Genomic DNA, 6,000 nt, shown 5'->3' with positions numbered 1-6,000 from the left:
CTGTGATTCTATGATTCTATATCATTAGCACACTCGCTCTAGTGTAATTAAGTATCCACAGGTGACAAAACATGCATTGCTGAGAATGGCTGGATGAACCCATCCCACCAGCTGAAAGCAGCAGCACTAGTTCAACACCTAAAAAAAAAAAAACCCAAACCTCACATAGCATGTTGTTAACAAGGTCCTTCAGCCCAGGTCTACCTAGAAATCTGTTTCTGGAGATCCTCTTCACTCTGCCCTTCGGGTCTATTTGTCCACCTTTCTGTTACCGTATGGATTTTAAACCATCTCAGTTCAAATTGCTGGAAATCTCAAGGTTATCCTTACTTGCAATTTCAATGTAATTTTAGCACTAGATGTGGCTAAACATGCTCTAGACCCCAAGTGTCCTCTGCTAGCACCACTCAAATCACGTGTGACATACATGTAACCCAGCTGTTAGCCAGCATGTTCTCAACACACAATCTGCCTTGACTGTTATGCTGAAGAGCTACATGCTTAATAAAGATCAAGTTTTCTAGGCAGTGGAAAGGGCTAGAAAAAGAACAGTCCCACACACTCATCAGCTGCAAATCTGTACTGACGCCAAAATATGTAGCGACAAAATTAGCAGTCTTAGGGCATCCAGGAATCATGTGAGAATCATTACCTACAACTGCCTCTTCACTGCATTTTGAAGAAAGCTCGTGGACACAAAGCCCTCCTTCCAACACTTAGCCCATGTCTGCACGGTGCTAGCAATCCAGCCCGGAACAAGAGCAACGCCGAAGACGCAGACCGCAGCACCTCACGCGGAGAGGCTGGATGAGAAAAAGCACTCGCAACCGATGCTCTAACATCGGCTGCGAACGTCCCCAATTCCAAGAAACATAAATCTCTTCATTCTATTCTAAACGTAAATTTGAGTGAGAAAGCAGGAAAAACCCTTCTATATCAGATTAAGAACAACAATGCTCTGAAAGTGTTATATTTCTGAAACGCAGTGCTGACGTACTGCAGCGTAAGCACGCGTCTTCAGACGAAAGCACAAACAGCCAACGGTGTCTCAGTGGCTACCGTGAGCGATTCACTGACCCTGAGATTCTGGTACCTCACCCAACTGCACATCTACACATACAGGATGGGCGGTCTGGTAATTTGTAATGGTGATGCTACTTCGTGTAGTTTCAGCTCTGACAGTGAGGAAATTGTGGTAGCAGGTCTATTAGGCTTCAGCCCTTCCCATGTGAGCCAACTGGATTATCATCTCACATTGGCAGAGACCTTTGGTGATGGGGGCAAAAAACCCACAAACCAAAAGAACTCGGTCAATTCTGTCCAATAATGAACTTGGTGCCTGTGTCTGACATTGGTGAGGCCGCACTGTGAGTACGGTGTTCAGTTTTGGTCCCTTCACTACAAGAAAGACACTGAGGGGCTGGAGTGTGTCCAGAGAAGGGAACGAAGCTGGGGAAGGGTCTGGAGCACAATCCCTGTGAGGAGCAGCTGAGGGAGCTGGGGGTGTTCAGCCTGGAGAAGAGGAGGCTCAGGGGAGACCTTATCACTCCCTGCAACTCCCTGAAAGGAGGGTGCAGAGAGGGGGTGGTTGGTCTCTTCTCCCAAGTGACAAGTGATAGAACAAAAAACCAGCTCAAGTTGTGCCAGGGGAGGTTTAGACTGGATATTGGGAAAAATCTCTTCACTGAGAAGACTGGTGGGCACTGGAACGGGCTGCCTAAGGAAATGTTTGGAGGCATTTAAAAAAAATGTGTGGACAAAGTGCTTCGGGACATGGGTTAGTGGTGGGATTGGCAGTATTAACCTAGTGGTTGGAATTGATCTTAAAAGGTCTTTTCCAACCTCAACAACTCCATGATTCTATCTATCAATAAAGAGAACAACATATAAATAAACTAGGCTGAATAGGCAAATATGTCGCAGGCAAAGCACAGAATGTAACTCTCCACTAGCAAATTGTTTTTTTAAGAAAAGACTGTTAGTGGATTACGAAATCCTTTCACACTTCACAAGAAATACATACACAGTGAACTATTTCCCAAACCAAGATGTATCAGAGAGATGCTTTTAAAGCAAACATGCATACAACCAACTTGACAGGACTAAGCAAAAAAATCCTCAATCCAAATCTTCCAATTCCTTTAAAACCACAGAAGAAGGTGTCAGAAATGTGGTGCTTTCCAACCAAAGTCAAGGGTTGTTAGATGCATTGCACACACCTGTACAACACACTTTCAAAGAGTGGGCTTTGAAAGTAAAACAGAACCTGGAGAAATGACAAGCACCGTGATCACTCAACCCAAGGCTGGTTTGTAACATGGCCAGAAAAAGCTGTAGTTGTGAAGAGCAAAACAACTTCTGGTTTACTGTAAGGAGCTGTGTAGTTCTGCTGCAGTGTACTCTGACTTCTGCTCCTTCCAAAGGAAAAACTGAATCGACTGATTCAGTGGATAATTCTAAGTTGTTACCCTTGTGTTAAAAAAAAAAAAAGGTTTCTGGCAAACAGAAATAAGCCGATTACACAGGCTAAGACAGTGAGAAGTCTGGCTTTCCTAATTCTGAACCTGATGCTACATAAAGGCAAGACACGTCATCTACCACAACGTCCTGGTGCCTTGAGAACCTCCTGCTCTCTCTTGAGAATACACATGCTAAACCAGCCGTGCTCCCTGTACTACTGACCCCGGTCAGTGCCCTTTTCCAACTTCTCTGCAAGTCCTCAGCGTGGTACAAGAAGAGCCAAAAAGTCTTTCCCTGCTGTTGAAGTCCAAGTAAGCATAAGGGATCTCTGGTATACTACAACACCTCCTAAAGAAGCCTTCTACGCTTTTGCGTTTCCCCGTACATACAGCTTGCTCGTTCTCTCCCTCATGCCTTTGCACAGCTCTCATTCTCCTTTGTCACGAACCTTTAAATTAAAGTTCTAAAAAAAGTGAGAAAACAAGGAGGAAAAAGGCCTGTTATGGTACAATACCCTTCTGGGGCAGGCAAGAAGACTAGAACCAGTACCACTGGGTTTGATATTCAAACAAGAGAAAGGTTTGTTTGAAAACTGATTATCTTAAATTTATCTTCTGAAGTAATAAAATGATTAGAATTCTTTTGTCACTCTCTGCCTTTAGGTATTCAACGAGATGGTCATGACAGAGCCAATTATCATGAATTACTATGCTAATTACACATTATTAAAAGAATCAGTGTCAGCTGCTTTTAGAAAATGTGAATCACAACTTCAAAAAGCAGATGCAAAAAGCTTTTACAGATGATTCAAAGTTCTGAGGACATGAAAGAAACCCTCTCCTTCACACTAAATCAGTTCTGACAAAGTCTGTGGACCCCCTTCCAAAGAATCCATCCCCACAGCTCCACTGCCGGAAAAGCACTGAAACACGGCGTGCCAGCCAACGGCACAAAGAGGCTTCAGGCCGCGTCTGATCCCACAGCGCGGTCTGCGGTCCTGCGTGGAAAGACCCTCTCAGATGCATTAGCTGGAATCCAAGCAGGACAAAGATTAAATACCCAACGAGAACTCCCCTGCACACCAACCAAGAAGTAGCACTGAAATTCCTGTTGTGGTTTATGCTGAAAACTACTGGTTCCAACTGTCTCGTACTGTCAATACAGAAGCTACAAAGCCTGACCCTACGGCTTGGAACCATCTAATGACAGAAAGCTCACACGGCATTAAACCCTCGCACGCTAACAAATGAAGGGCATAACACTAATTAAAGAAAGCCACTTCTGTGACTAAATTTTGGGCTGAGAGTTCTTGTTATATTAACCATGAACATCGCCAAGGAAAAATTCAATCCCAGGGAGATTAAGTTGTTCAATGAAGAATAAATGAGCATGTGGCGTGCGACCCACTGTTCCAATTTTGTTATTTCGAAGAAAGCGAGGTAATTCTTACCGTACAAGCCCCTCTGACGAAAGTTAACGTGAAGTAACATCACTTTGTTTCCAGGAGATGGCCGCATTTGTCAGCCACGTGTGAAAGGACTTGGCAGAGTATGGGAAAGATTTCTCCCCCCAGAAATGGACAGTGCTGTGGAACTGCGTCTACAACGATGAGGACAAAAAAAAAAAAACCCCACCCCACCACCATCTCACTGTATCCAAATCATAATAAAGTCTTGTAGAGAAAGAAATACCAGAATTAGTGTTTGTATTTTGGAGGAAGGCAAGAACACAAGTAAGTTACGTAACACACCTCATCTAAGGCTGTAACTCCAGCCAGTCTCAGCCCATCACACAGCACTCTCACAGGTGGCAGGACATGCCAAAATGCTCTACAGTAGTTTGTTCTTGCAAAAATCTGACGATTTAATCCCAACTACATCTTTATTATAGTAATTATTTACCCTGTGCAAATTCAGGGAAAACAAGAACAGTATTAGAACAAGTATCTCTTGGATTTTTGGTAATACCATTGGTACAAATGTACCCAGCTACAATTTAGTGACAAGGGGATGGGAAACAGTTCAGAAATGTGGGATTTCTGTGGATGCTATAGCGGGACAGATGCCTCAAGGATCAGGAAGTGCAGCATCTTAAACAGCAAAAGGAACAATAGGAAATCATGGTACGTACTAAATGACTCTGACAGGTAAGAACAGTAAGGATGAGATGAAAAACAATCTCCTGAAGGGGTCAATGAAGAATTTGAGCCACTACATTAAAGTTTCTTATGTGGACTTTACAATGGCTTCAACGTAATGTCTGTCCTGTCCTCAGATCACACCATGACTGCAGGAATGAATGATGAAGTTACCAAAGCAGTCAGGTGGGCTGCAGCCTGTACAGCAACATGAACTACTTACAACAAACATGAGCTTACACTTTTTTTGTTTGGTTGGTCTTTTTTTTTTTTTTTTTAGGAACTGCAAAGGTGTAAGACAGCTATGGCCTTAAACCTCAATACAAGATTTTTTTTCTAGAAAAAACTGTAAGAAATGATAGAAACAATGAGAAGGTATCACTGAACAGCACTGCTGGTTACCCGTTCACAAATAAGACAGATTTAGCTTCTAAATACACTTCCGTGGACTCAAAACACAAGTGGCAATTACCTTGATATGTCACGATGCACTGCTGTTCTAGATGAACTGGAGTGCATCTGTTACTATAAGAACTTCTTCCTCATCTGAAGTCACTCAGAATTCTTTACTAACATCAGCTTTTACGTCTTTTTCACCCAGATTTATCACAATAAGAAGAGTTTTCTTTCATATGCAGAGCGTTTCACACACAGAAGTACTGTTTTCCTGCATCTTCAGGCTCTTAGAGAATCTTGTTACTGCCTACAGGAGCACTGGAGTATTTTCACAAGGCAGTGCTAAAGAGACAATCACTTTATAAAGGGGTTATTTACTGAAATGCACCATCAAATTTTTCCTTCTGAAAAGAAGGAGAAAAATGAAGAAATTCAGATGCTAAAGCAAAGTCGATACGGAAAACTAAAAGCTACAGAACTGAAATGGAACTGCAGGCAGAAAAGCAGTGCATTTACAATACCAGCAGCAGCAGGATAATCAGTCTACTTCAGACAAAGATCTTTCACCAAAATGCATTTTGCACAGTGCAATAATGGCTTTAAGAAAACTCCAAAGGTTAGGCGCCCTGTTACCCTGTTTAAACACCATTAGCAGGCAAGAATGAGCTATTATTTCCTTCGGGAAAATGATGATTTCTACCCTATGTCATACAAGCAGTTAACATACCTGAAACACTTCAACTACTTGGTAGGGAGCAGAACAGACAAGATTGTTTTAGGATTATTAGTGTAGAACTGGATTTTAAAGATGAGCAAAATTCAGGTCGTTAAAAGACTGGGATAGAACTTTAGGAGTCCCAATCTATGCTTTGTCAAAAAGTCAGCAAGTTTCACAGTAAGAGTAAACACAGATCAGAAATTAGGGAAGACCACACAGATAAACAATTGGCAGCAGCTAAGAAAAACAGCGAGTATATGATAAAGAACTGAGGTGGAGTTGGCTAAAT

This window comes from Eurypyga helias, unplaced genomic scaffold (genome assembly GCF_000690775.1).
Source record: "Eurypyga helias isolate BGI_N326 unplaced genomic scaffold, ASM69077v1 scaffold21031, whole genome shotgun sequence".
NCBI lineage: Eukaryota > Metazoa > Chordata > Aves > Eurypygiformes > Eurypygidae > Eurypyga > Eurypyga helias.
The sequence above is the reverse complement of the archived record's forward strand: the minus strand, read 5'-3'. Positions refer to the sequence as shown.